At 38.2% G+C, this 27,442-nt stretch overlaps 1 pseudogene; it reads left to right on the top strand.

Moving 5' to 3' along the window:
* The first annotated feature begins 1,162 nt into the window (after positions 1 to 1,162).
* LOC109575209 (small ribosomal subunit protein eS25-like) lies at positions 1,163 to 4,150 on the top strand (annotated as a pseudogene).
* The last annotated feature ends 23,292 nt before the right edge of the window (positions 4,151 to 27,442 follow it).

Raw genomic sequence — 27,442 nt, 5'->3', positions numbered from 1 at the left:
CCAGATATGCCGCTCCTCTGCCCAGAACCATCTGGTTGCTTTCCCCCTCATTCAGAGTAAAAGCCAGATTCTGTAAAGTGGCTTCTCCCCTTAGCTTGCTCTTTCTGTTCCTTGTTTCTAGCCACCCCTGTTGACAGCAGCTTCTGGAACCCTACAGGCCAGCTTTGTCTGGTTCCTGTGGTCCCTCTGAATGGAGCAGTCTCACTCCATGTCTTGCTGTTTCACCAATTTCTGGTCTTAGCTCTCTGTTATCTGTTCAGTAAACCCTAATCCGATCACTCTTCAGTAGTGGACCTTCCAGTTAAAAATTTTAATGGAAATTTTTACTGAGATAATTGTAGACTCACACACAATGGTAAGAAATAAAACAGAGATCCCATGTACCTTTTGCCTCATTTCCCCCAAAGATAACTATACAACATCATAACCAAGATACTGACATTGAAACCATCTACCAACCTTGTTTGGATTTCCTATATTCATTTTAAAGTATAATTTATTTTTTTTGCAGCACTTCTTACTGTCCAAAATATTTTATATTTTACATATTCTGTTTATTGACTTACCCTACCTCACTAGAATGTGAGCTCCAGGAAAGTAGTAATTTTTGTTTGTTTTGTTCATATCCTTATCTCAGGACCTGGAATAGAGTCTGGCGGAGTGGATACTTACTTTTTGTTGAGCTAATGGATGAACTGTATAGTGTCTCACACTGGATTCTGTGTGCGGGATGATTCAGTGCAGTGACACTGTACTGTACGTAAAAAGGAAGAAGCGAGACTCGTCACACTGAGAAATGCCTCTGATTTGTGATAAGTTCTGTTGGCAGCAGCCATCGTCTCTGAAGTGCTACAGAACTTAAGATCTATAGTCTGGAAAGAGCCAAAAGCCTTTGATTTTCTGCCCTAGAACCTTTATCGTCTTAAGTCATTAAAGAGTAGCTAAAGCTAGTAACAAATCTGAAAATTCACTCTTCATTTTTATTAACTACATTACAACCTAGAGACAGTAAACAAATCAGATCCAAATGGTTAAATAAAGCTGGTTCATCATTAGAAGAATGAACTGATGATACTGCATAGCAGGGCCACCTTTAGTTTAAATTCCCAGGTCTTCCCGTTGTTCACTGGTAGCCATCCAGGATCTGACAAGTCAATTCAGAATGTCGGTAAAAAGGGATTCTGATGGAACTGCGTTTTTCTCAAAGACCTGTCTGGCTAAAAACAGTACAGAGAACAATTCTTGATTTATCTCTCAGAATGTTAAGGATACAGATAGAAAACTGTATGCTCATGGTCAAATTTTGACCATAAGGTAAAATTTGCTGGTAATGAACAGGGTGATGAGAAACGTGAGGAAGTCAAGTACTTTGTACAACCTGTTTGGGGCACAATTTGACTGTACTCTTCAATTCGTGTATTCTTTGCATCAGCTTTTATATTTCCAGGACTTTAACAAATATTATTCACAGATTTGCTATAATGGAGATGATGACCTTAAGTTTCTTTGTTTGACAACTCTAAATATGGAACTTATTTGTCACTGACAGAAATAGTTTGCTAAGGAGAAGAAATATTTATATCATTTTTTTTTCTCATCTCATTGGCTCTGCAGAACTCTATAATCTGCTGGAAGCTTTGTTTAGACAACTCTAATATATCCTATATCCTCAAAGGTTAGAATTACAATGAATCAGAATGACATTTCTTATGACATCTGAATTATTAAGGATGATATTCATTTTTTTTATATGTAACAGGAGAACTGAAAGTAAGTTTCTAAAACTTCCAAAATATAAGATATGTGGAAAAGGAAGACTACAAAATTATTTATGCAGTTTGGTTATTTATATACTATATAAACTGTATATATATTATGTGTTCAACTTAAGAATGTGAAATTCACTCAGTCATATCCAACTCTTTGTGACCCCATGAACTATACAGTCCATGGAATTCTCCAGGCCAGAATACTGGAGTGGGTAGCCTTTCCCTTCTCCAGGGGATCTTCCCAACCCAGGGATTGAACACAGTCTCCCGCACTGCAGGCAGATTCGTTAATCTGTCTGTGCAGTGCAGGAGACCCAGTTCTATTCCTGGGAAATCAGTAGGAGAAGGGATAGGCTACCCACTCTAGTATTCTTGGGCTTCCCATGTGGTTCAGCTGGTAAAGAATCCACCTGCAAGGCAGGAGGCCTGGGTTTGATCACTGGTTTGGGAAGATACCCTGGAGAAGGGAAAGGCTACCCACATCAGTATTCTGGCCTTGAGAATTCCATGGACTACAGTCCATGGGGTCGCAAAGAGTTGGACATGACTGAGCCACTTTCACTTTCAAACTGTATATATAATACATTAAAGACATTTTTTCCAAAATGTTTGTAATAACATAAGAATAGAAATGTCCCAAATGAACATTGATATGGGACTGGTGAAAAAATTAGGATTTATCCATATTTAGGAAATTACACAGCTGTAGAAAAAAAGAAATGTTTTTTGTGCTGATAAGAAACAAGCTCCAAGGTATACTTCTGAGTAAAAAGCAACTTGTAGGGCAGGGTGTATGGTCTGATGCAGTTGGGGTTTAAAATGGGATATGTACACACATGTATATGTATGCAAATATAATGTGCGTCAAAATGCATAGAGTATTTCCAGAGAATACACAAAACACATAACAATGTTTGCCTCTGGGAGAAGAGGGAGTGACTTGCTTTTTATTTTTTTATTCATTTGTATACCATTTGTGTCTTTTTTTTAGTTTAGAAGAATAAAAAGCTACATGTTAAGGACATATAGGATATCCTTATATATGTTAAGGATATCCTCACCTCAGTTAAGGATAGCCAGAGAGGATGAAGGCCAGAATCATTCCATGTGAACCTCAACTTGTAGGAATACACGTTTGGAAAAGTTCATTAAAAAGATGGGCATGATTCTGTGACATGAAACTCCTTGAGGAAAATATGATTCAAGTAGGACAGGATTCTTTACATAATATAATTCTTATGTTGTCATCACAGATGATCCAGTGAAAAAAACAAGGAAAAGAAGAAGGTATCATTTCCAGAGAGCTGTCTAGTAAACTCAGATTTTAAAAAGATATGAATAAAAGATGAAAAGAAGGACGTATGCCAGGAGAAGTTTAGAGAGTGGCCCAGAACTGCATAAATGGTGTCAGGAATAGTTGTACCCCACCATGAGTCAAGCGTAAGAACAATAAATAGTTACTGGTGATTGAGCGCATAGGCCAGACTTGGCCTGGATCATCACATTGCATCTTTATGACAACCCCATGAATTGTCATCACAATTAGAATTCAATATTCAGTTGGAAATATTACCACAATTATTGTCACCTTACTCTACTGACAAGCAAGTGAAGTACAGAGAGGATAAGTGATTCATCCAAGATAATAGAACCAGAAGGAAGAAGACAGGCCCTACTCATTTTTTTTAAATTTATTTGGTTGTGCTGGGTCTTACATGTGGCACCCAGGATCTTCCATCTTCTTGTGGCATGTGGAATCTTTAGTTGTTGCATGCGGGATCTGGTTCCCTGACCTGGAATTGAACCCTGGCCCCCTGGATTGGGAGTATGGAGTCTGAACCACTAGACTAAGTTATTAATAATAATGTAATAACTCTTAATTATTACATTATTATTTTTCCAGTAGCCAAAAATATGCCAGCAGAAGTGATAGGCTTTTTGTCCAACAGCTTAGTAAGGCTAAGTGGTAGCAGTTGCTCTCCGAACTTCACTGATGCTGCCCAAGGACAATAAGAAGAAAGAAGAAAGATGCCAGAAAGTCGGCCAAGAAAAACAAAGATCCAGTGAACAAATCTGGGGGCAAGGCCAAAAAGAAGTGATCCAAAGACAGAGTTTGAGACCAGCTCAATAACCTAGACTTGTTTGACAAACTCTGTAAGGAAGTTTCCAACCAGAAGCTCACAGCCTCACTGTCATCTCTGAGAGACTAAGGATTCACAGTTCTCTGGCCAGGGCAGCCTTTCAGGAGCTCCTTAGTAAAGGATTTATTAAGCTGGTTTCAAAGCACAGAGATCAAGTATCTTACAACACCAAGGGTGGAGATGCCCCAGCCACTGGCAAAGATGCATGAACAGGTCCTTCCAGCTGTACCTTTTGAAAAATGAAACTTTATTAAATAAAAGAAGTAGTAGAGATGGCACTGCTAGTGAAGAAAAATTTAGTGAAGTTAAAGGAAATGTTCTGTATCAAAATTTTTTTGATCATAGAGTGTAAGATGAGATATTTTGTCTCTGTCACTAAGTTCAGTGGGGCTTCCCAGGTGGCGCTAGTGGTAAAGAACCCACCTGCGGAAGACCTCCTGGAGGAGGGCATGGCAACCCACTGCAGTATACTGGAGAATCCAATGGATGGAGGAGTCTGGCAGGCAATGGGAGTCCATGGGGTCCATGGGGTTGCAAAGACCAGGACATGACTAAAGTGACTTAGCAGGCACACATTCAAGGAGAGTAGCATGAAACAGTTCTTGTGGTCTTGGGTTGTGTTAATTGTAACAAAGTATGAAGAACAAAGAAGAAGGTAGACTTAATTCAGCAACCACACTCAGGCACTGTGAAACACCAAACTTTAAACAATTAGAAGATGACCCATTGATATCATTAGAGAAAAATTTGAAAAGAAAAATACGCCAGAATTGCAGTCCCCACTGCAATTACTAAAATTTTTTCATGTTACTCCCAAGTAACATTCCATAACAGATGCATTTTAATGCAATTGTGTGTGTAAACTGTTTTGCATTTTCTTTTCCCACATATCACGTATAATCATTTTAATTATCATTTTTGGAAATTGAATAATTTTCTGTCATGTTGATGCACCATAATTGACTAAACCAAATTGTTGAGTACTTAGCCTGTTTGCATTTTCTTTCCATTATAGGGAAATGTCCTTTTGATCAATTGGAATTTTAACTTTTCTGAGTGGGTTGTATTATGGTTGTCTAAACATAGCTCCAGGCTGGATATAGAATTTTTCAGAGCCAGTGGAATAGAAAAGGAATGATAGAATGTTTCTACATTTATTCTTCATTAGCCAATGGTTTTTCTGTCAGTAATTTGTACTATCCTGAGTAAAGGAGGGAGTGACAGTTATCCCAAAGGTTGTCTTAATACATGAAAAATCAAACCACAGCAATATCTCTGGGGGAAAGAGATGAGTACATGTTTCTTTAGATCAGAGTAACTGCAACAAAGAGGATGCTGATCCTGGGAAAGATTGAGGGCAGGAGGAGAAGGGGGTGACAGAGGATGAGATGGTTAGATGTAATCACAGACTCAATAGACATGAGTTTGCACAAACTCCGGCAGAAGATGAAGGACAGGGAAGCCTGGGATGCTTCAGTCCCTGGGGTCACAAAGAGTCAGACGTAACTTGGCAACTGAACAGCAGTAACAACTGCAGCAGTAATGTTGGAAATGAGTGATCAGTTGCTGGGATATATTGCTCTGGTCTGTTAGAATCAGTAAATAGGAAAAACTGAAAATTATTTCGCTTCTTGAGCAGATTTGAGCTTGACTGTGGTGTTTCCCAAAGCCATACCCTCTCGTGTCCATCTGGTAAACTTTAATTCCTTTCTTAAGAGATAGCTTACCTGACTCCGTTTTTGTGAAACTTTTCTTCTCCTTTCCAGCACAGAACTCTGCAATTCACTTTTATTCTCACATTCACAGCTCAGTTTTTCAGAATAAACTAAGAGTTCCTTGGGCCTGGGACTTTGTCTTGTTCATCGTTCTAGCTCAGCCATCTATCATAGTATCTGGCTTGTAGTAATTTTTTAAAAAGAATTTAATAAGTGTTTGTTGAGTGCACTAGAGTGAACAATAAGAATCTATTTCACCTATTGTACTTTGTCCAACAACTTAAATACCAAGGAATGTTCCTGGTTTTACTGTATAGGGGGTGCACGTGCTCGTGCACATTCTCACACACACACACACACACACACACACACACACACACTTGCTGTGAGGGAGAGTTGGAAAGAGATTCTCTGACTTATGCATCCTCCTCTATAGAAGATGTAGGTGGGAAGTGGGGGCAGCTGGGAATAGGCATAAATGAGCTTTGGTAGCTGATCAGCACCTAAAACATATTTCATCATTCTAGGCTTACAGAGCATCCCTTTTAGAGCATGATGTCTTTTTATACATATTGCAATATCTTCATTTATTAAACATGATTTATTTCCCACAGTCTGTATCCATACCTCTTTTAAAGCAGGGAAGCTTGTTTATTCGTCTTACCACTCACAGAGCCAAACTGTTTGAAATAGCTTATCTTTAGAAAGTAATAAGAGATGTAAGGGAAGGGATCACCAGGGTCTGTGTATTGACAGGAAGGAAGTTCCAGACATGCAGCGACATTCCTAGCCTTAATACCAGCTTTTCTTTTGCTCCTTTATTCACTTTTCATTTGAATTTCTAAATCTGTCATCATGTCCAGACAGCAGGTCCAGACACTTGCCCCCATTCTGCCTTTCCAGCTTTATTTCAGAGTTGAATTCCTTTTCCTTAGGTCAGCAACTTCAGTCAGCATCCCTTCTTTCTTAGATGCATATCTGAATTTATACCCTGCTACTCTACTAACAAATTCTTGGTCCTTGTCATTTTAGCTTTTCACTTCTTGGTTCTCCAACAAAAATTGCTGGTAGGTCACTGTGATTTTCTTAAAACTTTTCAAGGCTAAGCTACTAGCAGGTAGCTAGCCTTTGACACTGGAGTTATTAAACCTTCTAATTAGAGACTTCAGGGTTAGATGTTTCCCAGGGGCATTATTTTTAGGATACCGCTTTATGCATATAGAACCAAGATGTGGGATCCTTAGAGGCAGCCAATATGTCGGGGGAAGGCAACATGTCTAAGTTTCAGGCTCATGTCACATGTCTGTACATGTTTCCATTGGACAATACACAGGGCTATCCCAGCATCATCAAAGTCCAATAGTATCCTGATTCAGGGAAAATTCTCTTCCAAACGTGGCTGGATTAATCAGTACACTAGGTTTCAGGCAGCAGTGAACACCATCTAAGAGGCAGTTACTGGTGAGCTTAATGTCAGCTCCTATCAAGACTATAGAATGATGAATTAAGAGGACGGACTTTTTTGAACACAGAGGGAAGATGCGTGATTCTAAGAACACATGATGTCAGATGGATCTAATTACTTTTTGACATGGTTGATAAACTGACAGTTAAGAGGAGTGGCCTTTATATAGATAGCATGTGAGTTTCATCAAGATGTTTAGCTGGATCCTGTGATACTCTTTCAAATAAAATGGAGAGAAATAGGCTATATAAGAGTAAGCTTAATGGCTCAAAATTACTGAACAGCTGTATCCCAAAATGTCTATTAATGGATTAATTTTCGTTTAGGGGACTTCTTTAATGCCAGGTTACAGGATTAAATACTTGTGGTAGTCAACATTTTTCTAAAATGTAACCCAGGTCTCAACTGCTCCATCATTCTTCTGTTCCATGCTTCATGCTTCATGCTTATGATAAGGAATCTGCTCACATCAGAATGTGAGCAATGTGGTTTTCACTGAAGATTCATAAGTCAGGGGAGAGGTTTTACATGGTATACTCCAAAGTTAACAACTTATTCCTTCCATCAGACTTTTCTGAGCTTTATTGTCTCTTTACTATTGTGTGACCACTGAAAGTTCTTTCTCTGTATTTTTTCTGATACTTTGCCATCCTTCCTGTCTCTTGTCTCTTCCTCAATTTTCCCTAGGCATTTTGAATTCCATTATAAATCAGAGCCACTCAACTTGAACCTCTTTTCTACTGCTGTCTCTTACCTCCATGTTTTTATACCCAAATCCACCATGGCATTTGTCAAAACTAGGAACCCTCTAGAGTAATAGGGCACACCTACTTTGGAAAGCAGGCAAGATTATTAAGAAAAAGAAAAACATTTCCATAACAGTACTGGCTTAGATAGATGAGAGTTAAGATGATAAGGGGGCTCAAAACCATGTTGTCTGGTTTATCACTGTGTAACAAATATCCTAAAGTGTTAGGATTTATTATTATTTATTATTTTCTCCATGGTTCTGAGAGTTGACTGTGCTCAGCTGGGTGGTTTTCTCTTGGGGAATCTCAAATGTAGTTGTAGTCAGATAGTGACTGGGACTGAGGTCTCCTGCAGGCCTGACTGGGCTATATAGTCACATGTCTGGTAACCTCAGTGCTCCTCCACACGCCTCTTTTTCAGAAGAGTAGCCTAGACTTTTTACATGATGGCTCAGGGCTCTAGGGACTGAGAGTGCATGTTCTAAGGCAGAAGCTGCTCGTCTAATCAAGTACAGATACAATTCTTTGGGTACCACACCTTGAGTATGGTTTCTATTAATGCAAAGGCTTTGAGCTAAAGAGACAAGTGTATCTTCCCTCTGCACTCCCAAGATACTGTGGTGATACAGGATAGGATAACTCTACCATAAATTAACAGTCCTGGCAAAAGGACATAGTTGGCATTGGTCTAATTCTGAAATCTAGCTAAAGCATATGTCATCTCTTCTTTTATTTTTTAATCTTTTCAAAAATTTGTTTATTTGGCCTGTCCTGGGTCTTAGTTATGGCACATGGGTTCTTCCATCATCATTGCAGCACAGGATATCTTTTAGTTGATGCATGCGGAATCTAATTCCCACACCAGGATCAAAACCCAGTCCCCCGCTTTAGGAGCCTGGAGTCTTAGCCACTGGTCCACCAGGGAAGTCCCCACCTGTTCTTTTAAATGGGCCCATCCTGCTCCCTTGGGAATGATTCTCCATGGTTCTTGTCTCGGAACTCTGAGTCATCCTTCCTTTTCTATAAACACTGTTCATATTTACAGTGAAGTAGTTTTCTCAGCCTGCAGCCTCATAAAACTTTGGGGAGCCCAAAGACAATCTAAAGGTATAAAGTGATATTTCATTGTGTTTTTAATTTTAATTTCTCTGATTACCATACATATTAATGAATTTGAGCATCATTTTTATGTTTCTAGATAATTTCCTATTCTGTGAAATGCCTATTTGTGTCTTTTGCTTATTTTCCTAAATTGGATTGATTCCAATGGACTTGTAGAAATTCTTTATATATTCTGGATTAGAATCCATTTGAGGTGATATGTGTTGAAAATACCTTTTCCTAGTTTGTGGCTTATCTTTTTACTTTATTATGTTGTTTGAACAGAAGGTATTAATTTTCATATATTCAAATTTGTCAGTTACTTCTTTTGTGGTTGTGCTTTTTGTTTTTTAAAAGAAATTGTTCTTTACTCCAAGATTATAAATATATTTTTTATTTTCTTGGAAAAGTTTTATAGTTTTGATTTTCATATTAAAGTCATTAATCCATAAGTATGATATGAGTTAAGGATCTTTTTTTTTAATATGGATAACCAACTTTATCAGCCTCATTCAACACTATGTACAATGTCTGCTCAGCCTTAAATCAGGTTTCTATATATTCATGAGCTCTCTATCCTGTTAGTTGTGACCAATACTTCATTGACCTCTGTGGTCAATACCACAGCTTCAGTTATATATCTTTAAAGTAAATCCTAGGGACTTCCCTGGTGGTCAAGTGGTTAAGACTCTGTGCTTCCAAGGGGATGCAGGTTCAATCCCTGGTCAGGGAACTAAGATCCCACATGCCCCACAGCAAGGCCAAAAAATAAATAAAAATAATTAAAAAAAAAAAAAAAGTAAATCCTAGTGTCTGATACGGAAAGTCCCCCAGCATGGATTTCAGGACCGTCTTAGGTCTCCTTGACCCTTTGTGCTTTCATACAGATTTTAGAAGCAGCCTGTCAGGCCCCATAAAAATAAAAGAAAGCAAACAGCTCCTCATTCATGTTTTGATTGCAATTACAGATTTTACTATTTTCACTGTCACTCACTCTCATGCCCTCATTTCCTTCCTCACCCAACTTGGATTTCATGTTTAATCACTCCCTTGCAAACACCCTTAATTCCCTCATCCCACTCTCCCTTCTTTATACTTATGCCACATAATTACTTTCTCTGTGCCTGTATCCAATCAGCTATAATTGCTGGAGAAAAACAAATAACTATGATGAGCGGTTTCATTTAAAATTCATGACCACAAGTTTCCAATAAGCCCTTAATAATATCTAACATCCCACTACACTTAACCATTCTCCAAAATTACCTCTATCATACCTCTCCCTCTCTTGTCAAACCTATGTCTTCTGGTTCCTTTTTCTTTTTTTCTCAGAAGATAATGTGCCTCACTTTATTGAGAAGTCAGAGCAACAAGCAAATATCCAAATCTACCTACCACATCAGTCCCATTTTCTGCTCCTCCCCACTCCCCATCTGGTTGTTACTAATACTAAGCATGAAACTCACTGTTTCTGTCAAAGGCCAACTACTTCCTTGCGTTCTGGATCTCATCCCCTCTCATCTTTTCACGATGTCTCCTTATACATTCTCTCTCGTCTGCATCATCAGGTTTTCACTTTCCACTATTATTCATCAGCATAAAAACAGGCCGTACTGTCAAACTAACAAAAAAGCAAAACCTCTTGGGATGACTGCTTTCAGCTAATGTCCTGATAGGGGCAATATGATGTGGTGATTAGGAATATAAACTCTGATGCCAGATTCCTTGGGTTCAGATTTCATCTCTGCCACTTACTAATATTATGACCCTGGGCAAGCAACCATGTCCATTTCAGTAGACACTAGCCACATGTAGCTATTTGCATTTAAATTTATATTATTGAATAATTAAAATTCAGAAAATAATTTAAAATAAAATTTACTTCTTCAGAAGGACCAGCCACATTTCAAGTATGGCTGATAGCTACCATATTGGACAATGTAGCTGTAGAACTGTTCCATTATTGCAGAAAGTTGTTATACACCACTGGTCTAGAATAGCAGTATTTTTTTTTTTTCATTAAAAAAAATTGAAGTATAGTTGATTTACAGTGTTTCAGGTGTATAACGAAGTGATTCAGATATATATATATATATGTATCTATGTATATGTATGCATTCATGCTGCTGCTGCTAAGTCGCTTCAGTTGTGTCCGACTCTGTGAGACCCCATAGACGGCAGTCCACCAGGCTTCCCCATCCCTGGGATTCTCCAGGCAAGAACACTGGAGCGGGTTGCCATTTCCTTCTCCAATGCATGAAAGTGAAAAGTGAAAGTGAAGTCGCTCAGTTGTGTCCAACTCTTAGCGACCCCATGGACTGCAGCCCACCAGGTTCCTCGGTCCATGGGATTTTCCAGGCAAGAGTGCTGGAGTGGGGTGCCATTGCCTTCTCTGGTATGCATTCATACATATATCTAATTCTTTTTCAGATTAATTTCCCTTTTAGTCTATTATAAGATTTTGAATATAGCTTCCTGTTGTTGTTGTTCAGTCACTAAGTCATGTTTGACTTTGCAGTCCCAAGGACTGCAGCATGCCAGGCTTCCCTATCTTCTGGAGTTTGCTCAAACTCATGTCAATTTAGTTGGTGATGCCAATCTATGATAACATAGTTCCCTGTGCTACACAATAAATCCCTGTTGTTTATCTGTTTTATATATAGTCGTATGTATCTGTTAATCCCATACTTTAATTTACCCTCCCCACGTAACCACAAATTTGTTCTCTATGTCTATGAGTCTGTTTCTGTTTTGTAAAGCAGTTCATTTGTATTATTTTTATTCCACATATACATGATATCATATGATATTTTTCTTTCTCTGTCTGGCTTAATTGAGTGTGATAATCTCTAGGTTCATCCATATTGTTGCAAATGGCATTATTTCACTCTTCTTTATGGCTGAGTAATATTCAATTATATATATGCCACATCTTTATTCATCTGTTGATGGACATTTAGGTTGCTTCCATGCTTTGACTATTGTAAACAGAGCTGCTATGAACATTGGGGTGCATGTACTTTTTCCAGTTTTTGTCTTTTCTGGCCATATGACCTGTGGTGATATTGCTGAACCATATGGTAACTCTAGTTTTAGTTTTTTAAGGAACCTCCATGCTGTTCTCTATAGTGGTTGCACCAGTTTACATTCCCACCAACAATGTAGGAGGGTTCCCTTTTCCCCACACCTTCTTAGCATTTATTGTTTGTAGACATTTTGATGATAGCAGTTCTGATTGGTGTGAGGTATTACCTCATTGTGGTTTTGATTTGCATTTCTTTAATAATTAGTGATGTTGAACATCTTTTCATATGCCTATTGGCCATCTATATTAGAACAGCCAGTTTACAAATTTTTTTTTAATTTATTTTTGGAAATTAAATTTTTTTATTTTTCCAGCTTTATGAGATATAATTGACATATAACATTATGTAAGCTTAAGGTATACAATGTGTTCATTCAATATACTTATGTAATACACCCCTTTAACATTAGCTAACACTTTCACATAATTATCATTTGTTTCTGTTATGAGACTGAGATTCCACTTCTAATTATATTTTATCATATCACAATTTAAATTTTTATCATAGCATTTGTCCCTATCTGATATAGTTTATGTCCACTTATTTGTTTGTTTATTGCCTGTCTTTTCCTATCAGAATTCAAGCTCCATGGGAACAGGTTCTGCCTCATCATTTGATTGTCAGTGCCTGGAACAGTGCCTGATACTACTGACTTCAATAAATATTTATTCAATGATGGCTGATCAGAAACTAAAAAGATTTGGGCTGGGAAATGTTAACTGATGCATAGTGTGCTCATTTTTACATTGTTGGTGGGTGTTAGCTGTTCGGTTCATTTCAGGTGCTCAGTCATGTCTGACTCTTTGCTACCCCATGGACTGCAGCATGCCAGGCTTTCCTGTCCATAACCGACTCCCAGAGCTTACTCAAACTCATGTATATCAGGTTGGTGATACCATCCAACCATCTCATCTTCTGTTGTCCCCTTCTCCCGCCTTCAATCTTTCCCAGCATCAGGGTCTTTTCCAGTGAGTCAGTTCTTTGCATCAGATGGCCAAAGTATTAGAGTTTCAGCTTCAGCATCAGTCCTTCCAATGGATATTCAGGACTGATTTCTTTTAGGCCTGATTAACTGGTTTGATCTCCTTGCAGTCCAAGGGACTCTCAAGAGTCTTCTCCAACACCACAGTTCAAAAGCATCAATTCTTCAGTGCTCAGCTTTCCTTGTAGTCCAACTCTCACATTCATACATGACTACTGGAAAAATAATAGCTTTGACTAGACGGACCTTTGTTGGCAAATAATGTCTCTGCTTTTTAATATGCTGTCTAGGTTGGTCATAGCTTTTCTTCCAAGGAGCAAGCGTCTTTTAATTTCATGACTGCTGTCACCATCTGCAGTGATTTTGGAGCCCCTCCCAAATAAAGTCTCTCACTGTTTCCATTGTTTCTCCATCTTTTTGCCATGAAGTGGTGGGACTGAATGCTGTGATCCTAAGTTTTATGAATGTTGATTTTTAAGCCAACTTTTTCACTCTCCTCTTTCACTTTCATCAAGAGGCTCTTAATTTCTTCTTTGCTTTCTGTCATATTAAGGGTGGTGTCATCTACATATCTGAGGTTATTGATATTTCTCCTGGCAATCTTGATTCCAGCTTGTACTTCATCCAGCCTAGCATTTGGGTGACAGTACACAGCCCTGATGTTCTCCTTTCCCAATTTGGAACCAGTCTGTTGTTCCATGTCCAGTTTTAACTATTGCTTCTTGACCTGCATACAGATTTCTCAGGAGGCAGGTCAGGTGGTCTGGTATTCCCATCTCTTTAAGAATTTTCCACAGTTTGTTGTGATCCACAGAGTCAAAAGCTTTGGCGTAATCAATAAAGCAGAAGTAGATGTTTTTCTGGAACTCTCTTGCGTCTTCTGTGATCCAGCATATGTTGGCAATTTGATCTCTGGTTCCTCTGCCTTTTCTAAAACCAGCTTGAACATCTGAAAGTTCACAGTTCACGTACTGTTGAAGCCTGGCTTGGAGAATTTTGAGCATTACTTTGCTAGTGTGTGAGATGAGTGCAATTGTCCAGTAGTTTGAGCATTCTTTGGTGTTGCCTTTCTTTGGGATTGGAATGAAAACTGACCTTTTCCAGTCCTGTGGCCACTGCTGAGTTTTCCAAATTTGCTGGTGTATTGAGTGCAGCACTTTTACAGCATCATCTTTCAGGATTTGAAAGAGCTCAACTGGAATTCCATCACCTCTACTAACTTTGTTCATAGTGATGCTTCCTAAGGCCCACTTGACTTTGCATTCTAGGATGTCTGACTCTAGGTGAGTGATCACACCATCATGGTTATCTGGTCATGAAGATCTTTTTTGTATAGTTCTTTTGTGTATTCTTGCTACCTCTTCTTAATCTCTTCTGCTTCTGTTAGGTGCATACCATTTCAGTCCTTTACTGTGCCCATCTTTGCATGAAATGTTCCCTTGGTATCTCTAATTTTCTTGAAGAGATCTCTAGTCTTTCCCATTCTATTGTTTTTCTCTATTTCTTTGCACTGATCACTGAGGAAGGCTTTCTGATCTCTCCTTGCTATTCTTTGGAACTCTGCATTCAAATGGCTACATCTTTCCTTTTCTCCTTTGCCTTTCTCTTCTCTTCTTTTCTCAGCTATTTGTAAGGCCTCTTCAGACAATCATTTTACCTTTTTGCATTTCTTTTTCTTGGGGATGGTCTTGATCACTGCCTCCTGTACAATGTCACCAACCTCTGTCCATAGTTCATCCAGCACTCTATCAGATCTAGTCCCTTGAATCTATTTATCACTTCTACTGTATAATCATAAGGGATTTGATTTATGTCACACATGAATAGTTTAGTGGTTTTCCCTACTTTCTTCAATTTAAGTCTGAATTTGGCAATAAGGAGTTCATGATCTGAGCCACAGTCAGCTCCTGGTCTTGTTTTTGCTGACTGTATAGAGCTTATTCATCTTTGACTGCAAAGAATGTAGTCAATCTGATTTCGGTATTGACCATCTGGTGATGTCCATGTGTAGAGTCTTCTCTTACGTTGTTGCAAGAGGGTGTTTGCTGTAAACAGTGTGTTCCCTTGGCAAAACTCTGTTACGCTTTGCCCTGCTTCATTCTGTACTCCAAGGCCAAATTTTCCTGTTACTCCAGGTGTTTCTTGACTTCCTATTTTTGCATTTCAGTCCCCTATAATGAAAAGGACATCTTTTTTGGGTGATAGTTCTAGAAGGTCTTTGTAGGTCTTGCTAGAACCGTTCAAGTTCACCTTCTCCAGCATTACTGGTTGGGGCATAGACTTGGATTACTTTGATATTGAATGATTTGCCTCGGAAACAAACAGAGATCATTCTGTCATTTTGAGATTGCATCCAAGTAGTGCATTTCAGACTCTTGTTGACTACAAGGGCTACTTTGTTTCTTCTTAGGGATTCTTGCTCACAGTAGTAGATATAATGGTCATCTGAGTTAAATTCACACATTTCAGTCCATTTTAGTTCACTGATTCCTAAAATGTCGATGTTCACTCTTGCCATCTCCTGTTTGACCACTTCCAATTTACCTTAAATCATGCATTTTTTTTGACCAATCATGGTTATTTGACCACTTCCAATTTGCCTTAATTCATGGTATTAGCTGTAATGTATCAATAATGAGGGATGTAGTAATTACTGACACTTAGAGGTTGAGTGAACATCAAGAAAATGGCGTGAGCAGCTATACCGAGACTGGGAGGCTGGATCCTGGTTTTTGTGCTCTGTCAGCTGTGGAATATTATGAACCAGCCCAAGGGTCTGATTAGACTATTTGGAAGTTTAAAAATTAGAAAACACATGTGATCCATTGTTGAGGAGTTACAGACTCTATGTGTGGGTTTAGTTGCTTTGAGGCAGCCTGTTTTCAAAGCAACTAAACCCACGAAGTAAGCCAGAAAGAAAAACACCAATACAGTATACTAACACATATATATGGAATTTAGAAAGATGGTAACTATAACCCTGTGTACGAGACAGCAAAAGAGACACCGATGTATAGATCAGTCTTATGGACTCTGTGGGAGAGGGAGAGGGTGGGGAGATTTGGGAGAATAGCATTGAAACATGTATAATATCATGTATGAAACGAGTCGCCAGTCCAGGTTCGATGTACGGTACTGGATGCTTGGGGCTGGTGCACTGGGACGACCCAGAGGGAGGGTAGGGGAGGGAAGAGGGAGGAGGGTTCAGGATGGGGAACGTGGGTATACCTGTGGTGGATTCATTTCGATATTTGGCAAAACTAATACAATATTGTAAAGTTTAAAAATAAAATAAAATTAAATTAAAAAAAAAGAAAACAGGCTGCCTCACATTCTTGGGAATGTTCACTGCAGTGCTGTCTGTGACAGCAAACAGTTGGAAACAACTCAAATGTTCTCCAATATGGGGATATATAAACACACTATGGTACAGTCATACAATGGAGTATTGTCGAGTGGTAAAATGACTAAGCTAGATCTCAGTTTAGCCGCGTAAATCTCAAAATCTAATAATGAAAAGAATAGTTCGTAGTTGGGCAAACATGGTATAACACTAATAGAAAATTAAAAAGCATGAAAAGTAGCATCTGTGGCCATATATATGAGTAATCAAAGTATTAAAACATCAATGGCAAAGACACATATCTAAATAAATACATGTAGGGAAAAAGGTTGAAAAGACATCAGTTGGAGGTACAAAAGACTTCAGCAGCATCTGCGAAGTATTATTTTCTTAATATTTTAGAAGTGAACATAACAGTCTAAAACTCAGGGTGCTTACTTTTATTCTCTAGAATTTGCCATATATTTGAAAAAGTTTAAAACTAAAAACAAAAAGAATGTGACTGTTTCTGTATCAAGTGATGACATACTGCATTAATTCAGTAGTGTTTCTTGAGAATTGACTGTGTGTGTGTGTGTGATTGTGCTGGGTGTTGAGGAATATAGAAAAGTCACGTAAGACAAGAAAAAATGACATGACCTGTAAGTTATGTAAAGCAAGAAAACAAGCTTCTTGCTCCCCAGAAGCCTGTTTTCTTATATGATGTGATAACATCCTTACATAAAGCAGTTGAGCCAGGGAAGATATCAAAATGAGGAATGGAAGCCTGGAAATCAGAGTCTCTGGAGCAGCTATTAGTAGATAAGATTTACTGGAGGAGGGGTATCTTGGAGTGAATCTGGGTAGACAGAAAGGAGGTTGAGTACCTTCCAGTCCGAGAAAGCTGGGTTTGAAAGGGAGGAGTAAAACCCATCCTGTAGCACCAAAGTATTTTTTGGAGAGAAAATTGAACAGATAGGATTAAAGGTACTCCGAAATGCTTTAATGCCAGGTCTAGAAGTTGAAACTTTATCCAGTAGTTAAGTGGAGAACCATTCACAGCTCTGAGGAACTGGAATGACATGTTGATTTGATTCTTTGACTATTAATCTGGTTGTGGTATGCAGGATAGAGTGGAGTAAGGAAAGTCTAGGGGCTCGTTTTAGCAGATAGAGGCCTCAGGTGAGTTGATTGTAATGGGGATGGAGAAAAGAAAACTAATATTTTCCAGCAGGCTAGGCATTACTGGTCACAGTTTACAAAGGCAGGTGTCTTAGTTGCCTTGGGCAACCATAACAAAACACTATAGACTGGACGGCTAAGCAACAGAGAATGACTTCTTATGGTTCTGGAAGCTGGGAAATCCATGATCGAGGTGCTGGCAAGGTATATTTTATTCTGAGGCCTCTTCTCATCGCTGATAGGCAGCCATCATGCCACTGTGTACTCAAGGAGGACAGAAAGCAAGCCAGCTCTGTGGCTTATAAGGGCACTAATTCTATCATGAGGACCCTGCACGCATGAACTTAGCTAACCTTAATTACCTCCCTGAGGCCCCATATCCAAATACTATCACTTTAGGAGTTAGGGCTTCAACATATGAATTTGTGGGAATGGAAGGAGACACAAACATTCGGTCTATAAACAATAAGTAATCTGTCCAAAATTCTCAGAGCTAGTAAGTGCAGAGTCTGCAATAAAATCTAGGTTGTTTTTTACTCCAAAGTTTGTGTTGAAATTTTGGAAAAATGGACTTGAGGAGTGATTGGATTTAGAAGGTGAAAGAGAAGGAGGGATAAAAGAACAGTGAGTTTTGGGTTGTCAATAAAGTGCTTGATGAAAACTGGAAATTTGTGAAGTTAAGCTAGCTTGGAGAGCAAAATGAGTTCATTGTGGAAGATGGAAAGTTGGAGTTGGTGCACATGGCTTATAGACTGTTGGAACTCTGGTGGTTTAAGCTCTCAGTTCTAAAGTGTTGAAAGTCATCAGCATGGAGGTGGTGATGAAATTCTGAAGACAGCAGTTCCCAGAAGGAATGGGTAGAAATAAAGAGAAGAGCAGGCCTTGTGCCCTTTAAATGTGTTAAGAGGGCAGATTTCATGGTTAAGTGTTCCTGCCACAGTTTAGTGAGAGAAAGACAAGGAAGGAGGGAGGGAAAGAGGAGAATGGGAGAAATGAGGGGGAAGGGGAAGAAAATGTCTTTAGGAATTCTCATACTTAAAATTATTTGTTTGGTGAAATAGAATGGCCAACAAGGAAAGCAGTGGAGGAGCAATTAGAGGAGAAAAGCTGCTTGTTGATTTTTTTGTGGGGGAGGATGTTGGTGTCTGTGCCATTGAAGCCTGTTCATTTTAGGAAGAAGAGGGTGGTTGAATGCATCTGATACAATACTGTTGGTTAAAGAGAATGACAGTTGGTACTTGATGGTTGTAATATTGTGATTCGGTGGAAAAAACAACAGCAACAACATAGGATTAAACAGCGATCTTCTAAAAAGTGCAGTTTCCAGACTGCTAGATTTCACAGACCAATAATATTTCAATAACTAAGGGAACTAAACAGGATCATTAAAAACACCATATCAACCTCATTTTCATAAAAGGAAAAAGCCTTTTAATGTAAATTTAGACGGTCATAATCGTAGGGTGAGGGATGGTTTTGATGTGAACTGGCACAAAGTCAGTCCCCAAAGGAGACAGATCTGAGAACTTTCATTTGGGAACCATTGAAACAACATTTGTGGTGTCCCTTGTAACTTACACTCCCTGTAAATCTGGTGTATTATTGTTTTTGAAACCACCTTTTGTTTCCTCAAAGCACCAAAGAGGACATTTCAGGAAGTTTAGTAGATCCTTATTCACATAGTGAAGGCAGATTAAAACTAACCAAGTGGTGCTGCTTGAAAATGAACATGTTAGTCACTCAGTTGATCTGACTCTTTGCAATTCCATGGACTGTAGCATACCAGGCTCCTCTGTCCATGGGATTCTCCAGGCAAGAATACTGAAGTGAGTAGCTCTTCTCTTTTCCAGGGATCTTCCTGACCCAGGAATCAAACCCAGGTCCCGCACACTGCAGGCAGATTCTTTATCATCTGAGCCACCAGGGGATGCTTGAGGAATATTCTTCCTGATGAAAGCAACTCTCCTTGTTGAGGAGAGAGTGGGATTGTAGAAGTAATAATACTTTGCTCCATTAAATTATAGTTGAATGTTCACTCATGGCTAGGAGAAAAACCATGGGTTCCTTATTTCTTGACTTTCAAAGTACATTCAGGTTCCAAAGGAAGTCAAGGCTTCTGATAATTCTCCAGGTCCTATTACCCTTTTTGTGATGTAAAGACAAGCCTAATAATTTTGTGACATAGCTCCTGAAATATTATCATCTTCTACCTTCTGTCTGCCTGCCCCAACCAAAACTGAGTATTGGAAGCTTGACTTCATCACCAGAGTCATAGGAACTGAACAAACTCAGAACTGGGCACACGTCAAGGACTGGGGCTGGCTTGGAGAAATAAAAGAAAAAGGCACTAGCTGTACTGTGAGTCTCTGCAGCACAGGCTCAAATGGAATGTTTACGTGTGGAACCTGAAGGTTTATTCTACAAAACAGTTTTCTGCTGGTTTAAGAAAAAATAGACACTAATTATGCAAGCTCAAATAACAACAACAAAAATGTATAATACATTGAAATCTGTTTTGATTTTAAAAAATAAATAGCTCTTAGGCAGACACTGAAATGAACAGATTTCAGTGCCAGAAAAGATAAATTAGCCACCCACTCCACACAAAATATTATCCTTTATCTATAACGTACATTTCTATTGGTTCTACAATTATATTTGGTAATGATTTTTTCTCACCAACTGTTCTTTTAATTTTGAAAATACTGTCAGTCAAATTTCTTAATTGGTGTGATTTACAAAAAGTGGACATTTTTAAGTTCTGAGAGAAAGCTTGTAGAGGTCAAAATAACACTGTGATGATGCTAATGAAACCACCAACATGAAAAACATTTCCCCAGTTGGTACTCTTTGTCATCACTATCTTATTAAACATATTTACAAAGGCATTACTTAAGTTTTTATCCTTTTATTATACAATATAAAATATGTATAGAAAAGTACACATCATGGGTACACAGCTTAATGAGTATTTATAAGGCAACTCAGGTAACCACCATTCAGGTGAAGAAATTGAACACTGCTGATACAAAGAAGTTCCAGTGTTTCCCTTTCCCATTGCATCCCCATTGTATCTATTTATTCCTCTTTAGAAATAGCAGATATTTGCCTTTTTAAATAATCCCTTGCTTTTAAAAAAGTTATACTCTGTAGATATGCATCCCTAAACAATTTAGTTTTGTCTCTTTTTGAATTTATATCTCTGGCTTCTCTTAAGAGGATTTTCTTTTTGTCTTTGGTTCTCAGAAGTTTTCCGAAGATGTATTTTGGAGTTGGTTGCAGGTCATGAATCTTCAGTTGGTTTTGGAAAATTCTCAACTATAAGCTCTTCAAATATCACTTCCGCTCCGTTCTCTTTCCCCTCATTCTGAACTATAGTTACACTTTCCGTAGGGCTACTTCTTCCCTGCCCCTTGGATGAAATCACAGACAATTCTCTGTCTTTTCAGATAATGAAGACTTCTGGTAACTTTAGTCCTTAAAATAGTTATAAAAGTATAATGTTCATGTAATAGTAAAAAAGTTCTAACTTCTTTAAAAAAAGCAGTTTTATTGAGGTCTAATCTACATACCATAAAATCCATCCACTGTAAATGTACAGTTTGATGGTGTGTAGTAGATTTATGCAGTTGTGAAACCATCAACGTATCCCAGTTTCAGAGCATGCCCATCATCTTGAGAAGTGCATTTGTGCTCACTTACAGTCAGTCCCCATCCTGCCTCCAGCTCCAGGCAACCACTCATCTGCTTTCTGTATCTATTTTTGCCTTTTCTAGAAGTTTCATATAAGTGGAATCCTATAAATGAAATATGTGATCTTTGTGTCTAACTTCTTTCACTTAGTATGTTTCTGAAACTCCTTTATATTTTTGCAGATAGCTATATCTGCCTATTTACATCAGAAAATTGCTCTTTTATGTTGCTGAATGAGATTCTGTTGTATGCCACGTTATGTTCATCTAGTCACCAATGATGGAAATTGGGATTATTTCCAGTTTGGGGCTACTCTGAATAAGCTGCTGTGATCATTTACATAGAAGTCTATGTATTGACATATGGTTTTGTTTCTCTGAAGTATATAGGAGGGGTGGAATGGCTGGGTGATATAGTAAGTTTATGCTTAACTTTGTAAGAAACTGACATGCTTTCCAAAGCTGCCGTACCAATTTACATTCCTACCAGCAATGTAGGAGCATTCTCTACATCCTTAGTAACAGTTGTTATTGTCTTCATCAATAGCTATTTTAATGAATTAGTAATGGCATTTTACTGTCACTTTATTTTGCATTTTCCTAGTGACCCACTCCAGCATTCTTGCCTGGAGAATTCCATGGACAGAGGAGCCTGGCGGGCTACAGTTCATGGGGTTGCAAAGAGTCGGACACGACTGAGCGACTAACACTTTCACACTTTCAGTGACAAATGTTGTTGAGCATCTTTACTTATTAGCTGTTCATGTGTCCTCTCTGGTGAAGTGTCATTTCAGTTCATTTGCCCATTTGTTAATTGGGTTGTTTATCTTCTTATTTAATTGTGAGGCTATATGTACACACATATGTACATATATATATATAAAAATAGACACATGCTGGTTATACCTCCTTTATGAGATATAAGATTTACAAACATTTTTTTCTCAACCTTTTCATTTTCTTAATGATATCTTTTGGAGAACAAATGTTTCTAATTTTGATAAAGTCCAGTTTATTATTTGTTTTCTTTATGGATCATGTTTTTGGTGTCATGTCTAAGAAACTGCGGAGCTGTCAGATGAGTAAAAGATAACTAGGAAATCATAGTGTCATTAAACCAGGGAAAATAAAATTTTTAGGAAGGAAGTGGATGATCGCTAGTACTAAAGCCTGCAAAAGGTTCAGAAAGGATGAATGAGATGAAAAGGTTTCTAAATTTGGAGAATAATAGCAATAATACTGATAACTGATATTTATGATGCTTATTTTACGCCAGACCCTATACTAAGTGTGGTCTCACTTCTAGTTTTAGTAAATAGACGGAAATTAGATGTTTTCCTTGAGTTTTGGTATCAACACATTTTCCCCTCATACCTCTAAAAATATTGATTCAGAGAGTATAGCTTAGGATGTAGAGATGGAAAGTGGTATTAAACTTGAGCTCTACAATGTATTAGTTATGGGCAAGCCACTTACCTTTTTTTTTAACCTGTTGCCTCACTTGTAAAGTAGGAATAATCATTACTACTTCATGGGACAGGCCTGTCGTTAGATATTGTAGCAAACCACTGATACATGCTCTAGAACGGAAGTTGTAATTACTAGTTGTCACAATCAGATAAAGATCCAAAAATGTTTTATAAACTGTTATAGTCTATAGTATATATTATTCATACCATTTAATATTTTTTTGGAATCATAATGCATATGTAATATATTGTCCTATTTTAATTTTTTAAAATCTTGCACATAAAGTACTTGAATTTTTCTCCTTTTTTCATAACCCAAAGATTATAACCAGTGCTTTTTAAAAAACAGCTTTATTAAGATATGATCCACATGCCATGTAATTCATCCATTTTAAAGTGTACAGTTCAGTGATTTTTAATATACACCTGGAGTTGAATCAATTTTAGAACATTTTCCTCACCCTCCAAAAGAAACTCTGTACCCATTAGTGGACTCTCCATTAACCCCCCACGTGCCCTATCCCTAGGCAATAACTGATCGACTTTCTGTCTTTATAGATTCACCTATTTTGGGATATTTCATGTAAGTGGAATCATACAGTATGTGATCTTTTCTGATTGACTTATCTTAAAGAAAACCAGAGATAATAGTTAAAGTAGTAAAACTGGCTTTTATTCAAGAACAATTGTAATAGGGGAAAAGAGGCCTCAGTATTGAATTAAGCTGAATTCTGAATACAGCCTGGACAGTGGGGATTTACAGCTAAGGAGCAGGTTGTGGTGGTGCTGGGGAGAACTAGTGGATAGAAAATTACCAAGTGGAGCCACCTAAGGTAGGGAAGTGTCTTACTAAACTGAACTAACAGGAGTGTCTGAATGTAGACCACAGTGACCAAATATCACATGAGGGATGGTGGGGAGTGAGGACTTTGATCAGATATTGAAGTTGATCATATATTGAGGATGAGGATTCTGGCTCAGAAGCCGTCTAAAACTGGGTTATGCAGGTCTAAGGACAAGGCACTAAGATGAAGCTTAATAAAAGAGAGGCTTAGAGGAGCCTGACTGAAGTTTGGTCAAGGAGGGTGTCTTGGTCATTTCTTCTGCTTAGAATAAGTTTTCAAATTCCATCAATGGTATAGCATGTATCACTGCGTCATTCTCTTTCATTGTTGAATAGTGTCCCATTGCATAGATAAGCAAGATTTTATTTTTCCATTGTTTGCCTGGTTAGTGGGCATTTGGACTGCTTCCGTTTTTTTTTTTTTTTTCTTTCACTTTTATCAATGATGCCACTGTTAGCATTCATGTACAAGCTTTTGTGTGGACATGTGTTTTCACTTCTCTTGGGTATATATCTAAGAGTGAAATTGCTGGGTCATGCAATAACTGTATCTTTAATTTTTTGAGAAACTGCCAAACTATTTTTCAAAGTAGATGTATCATCTTACATTCCACCAGGGGCAGATGTAGATTCAGTTTCTCCTCAACATTCCCAACATTTGTTATTACTTGTCCTTTTTTTATTGTAGCCAGGCTTGTGGGTAGGAAATGGTATCTCGTTGTGATTTTGGTTTGCATGTCCTGATGGCTAAATGATGTTGTTCAGTCTCTCAGTCATGGCTGACTCTTTGCAATCCCATGGACTGCAGCGCGCCAGGCTTCCCTGTCCTTCGCCATCTCCCGGAGCTTGCTCAAACTCAAGTCCATCAAGTCAGTGATGCCATCCAACCATCTTATCCTCTGTCGTCCCCTTCTCCTCCTGTCTTCAATCTTTCCCAGCATCAGAGTCTTTTCCAGTGAGTTGCCTCTTCGCATCAGGTGGCCAAAGGATTGGCGCTTCAGCATCAGTCCCTCCAATGAACACCCAGGACTGATCTCCTTTAGGATGGACTGGTTGGATCTCCTTGCAGTCCAAGGGACTCTCAAGAGTCTTCTACAACACCACAGCTCAAAAGCATGGATTCTTTGGCATGCAGCCTTCTTTATGGTCCAACTCACACATCTGTATATGACTCTGGAAAAACCATAGCTTTGACTATACAGACCTTTGTCAGCAAAGTAATATCTCTGCTTTTTAATATACTGTCTAGGGTGGCCATAGCTTTTCTTCCAAAGAGCAATCGTCTTTTAATTTCATGGCTACAGTCACCATCTGCAGTGATTTTGGAGCTCAAGAAAATAAAGTCTGTCACTGTTTCCATTGTTTCCCCATCTATTTGCCATGAAGTGATGCAACCAGATTTCATGATCTCTGTTTTTTGAATGCTGAGTTTTAAGCCAGCTTTTTCAGTCTCCTCTTTCACCTTCATCAAGAGGCTCTTTAGTTCCTCTTTGCTTTCTGCCATAAGGGTGGTGTCATCTGCATATCTGAGGTTATTGATATTTCTCCAGGCAGGCTTAATTCCAGCTTGTGCTTCATCCAGCCTGGCATTTTGCATGATGTACTCTGCATATAAGTTAAATAAACTGGGGAATATACAGCTTTGACGTACTCCTTTCCCAATTTGGAACCAGTCTGTTGTTCCATGTCCGGTTCTAACTATTGCTTCTTGACTTGCATACAGATTTCTCAAGAGGCAGGTCAGGTGGTCTGGTATTCCCATCTCTTTAAGAATTTTCCACTGTTTGCATGATCCACACAGTCAAAGGCTTAATGTAGTCAATGAATAGAAGTGGATGTTTTTCTGGAACTCTCTTGCTTTTTCAATGATCCGGTGAATGTTGGCAATTTGATTTCTGGTTCCTCTGCCTTTTTTAAATCCAGCTTGAACATCTGGAAGTTCTCGGTTAATATACTATTGAAGCCTGACTTGGAGAATTTTGAGCATTAATTTGCTAGCGTGTGAGATGAGTGCAATTGTGCAGTAGTTTGAACATTCTTTGGCATTGCCTTTTTTGGGATTGGAATGAAAACTGACCTTTTCCAGTCTTGTAGCCTGCTGAGTTTTCCATATTTGGTGTATTGAGTGCAGTACTTTCACAGCATCATCTTTTAGGATTTGAAATAGCTCAGCTAGAATTCCATGACTTCCACTAGCTTTGTTTGTAGTGATGCTCCCTAAGGCCCACTTGACTTCGAACTCCAAGATGTCTGGCTCTAGGTCAGTGATCCCATCATCGTGGTTATCTGGGTCATGAAGATCTTTTTTGTATAGTTCTTCTGTGTATTCTTACCACCTTTTCTTAATATCTTCTGCCTCTGTTAGGTCCATACCATTTCTGTCCTTTACTGTGCCCATCTTTGAATGAAATGTTCTCTTGGTATCTCTAATTTTCTTGAAGAGACCTCTAGTCTCTTCCTTTCTTTTTCCTCAATTGAAATTGAGTATTAACGAATACTTCTTTAGCTCCAGTGAAGTACAGACAGGATCTGGGAGATTTAAAGATAGGAAGCAATCTGAAAATGGCCTATTAGCATGTTGCTGTTGGAATGCATTTACCCAAACCTTCAAGGTCTTTTTGAAACAGATGTGAACAGTGAAGGCAAGTGGATTTACTCATTTCCTTCAGCCCCTTTAATCGCATTAATTTGTGTTCTGGGTCATTGTTTCTGATCTAATACCCATATTGATGAATGCCACTAGGTATCATCTCACTCATACCCTGCCCCAAATTACAAAAATGAAGAGGACAAAGACAGGGGTTGGTATCTCAGTAAGAGACTCCATATAAATTTATGACTTTATCTGATAAAATAATTGCAATCATGTATCATTGCAGAATCTTGTGTCATAGATCCAAAGCCCCTCTTCATAGTCACTATTAATGGAAAAAAAAATTCCCTCTTCTATTTGCGTAGGCAGGGATGAACAAGCTTTTTCAATGAAAAGCTGAATAGTAAATATTTATGACTTTGTGAATCATAGAGTTTCCATTTTAGTTACTGAGCCCTGCAGTTGTATACAAGAGCAAAGGCAGCCATAGACAGTATATAAACAAATGGATGTAATTGCATTCTAATAAAACTTTATTTACAAAAACAGACATTGGGCTGAATTTGGTCCATAGGCTCCAGTTTGCAGATCTCTTATGTAGAAGAAAGTGGGGGCTTCTTGGAAAGATATCTTTCTATGATAACTTTAAAAATGGATAAGAATAAACACTTTTTTATTTTTTCTACATGGATGTTTTCCTTGCCTTCTTACTACCCTGAGTGGGTCAAGTGATTGATTTTGCAGAGGTTATTTGTCTCTTTACTCTATTTTTTTTGCTGTTGGCTTTTTTGTTTTTATCTTTTTTTGGCCGTGTTATGTGACTTATGTATGGGATTTTTACTTTACTAGATATTGAACCCAAGCCCTTGGCAGTGAGAACATGAAGTCCTAACCACGAAACTGTCAGGGAAGTCCCTGTCTCTTTCCCTTTTTCAATTTTATTTTCTTATTGCTAGGACAGTGTATTTGAGGCATTTAAAACTAGATTAGAGAAAATTTCACAGTCACTTCTAGGAACAATTATTTTCATTATTGACTACTTCTGTTAAGTCTGATATCACAGAAATATTTACTTATTCCATTAATTTCATCAGTTATTTTCAATCAGTTTAAACTCTTTCATTTGTTTCTCTTATTTCTGTTACAGAGAAAGAGCTCATAAAATGATATTAGTTATTGATATAATAGAACAGCTAACTACTGGAAAAATTTTTTATACCTCATTACTGTGTCTAGATTACTACAGCTGTTGTCTTAAAAAATACTCTTTAAGCAGATTAACTGAATCAAAATTTGAAGTAAAGCAGAAGTGTGAAGTGAATAAACTTCTGG

The sequence above is a fragment of the Bos indicus genome, chromosome 21 (genome assembly GCF_029378745.1).
Source record: "Bos indicus isolate NIAB-ARS_2022 breed Sahiwal x Tharparkar chromosome 21, NIAB-ARS_B.indTharparkar_mat_pri_1.0, whole genome shotgun sequence".
Taxonomy (NCBI): Eukaryota; Metazoa; Chordata; class Mammalia; order Artiodactyla; family Bovidae; genus Bos; species Bos indicus.
This window is presented reverse-complemented; position numbering and strand designations above follow the sequence as displayed.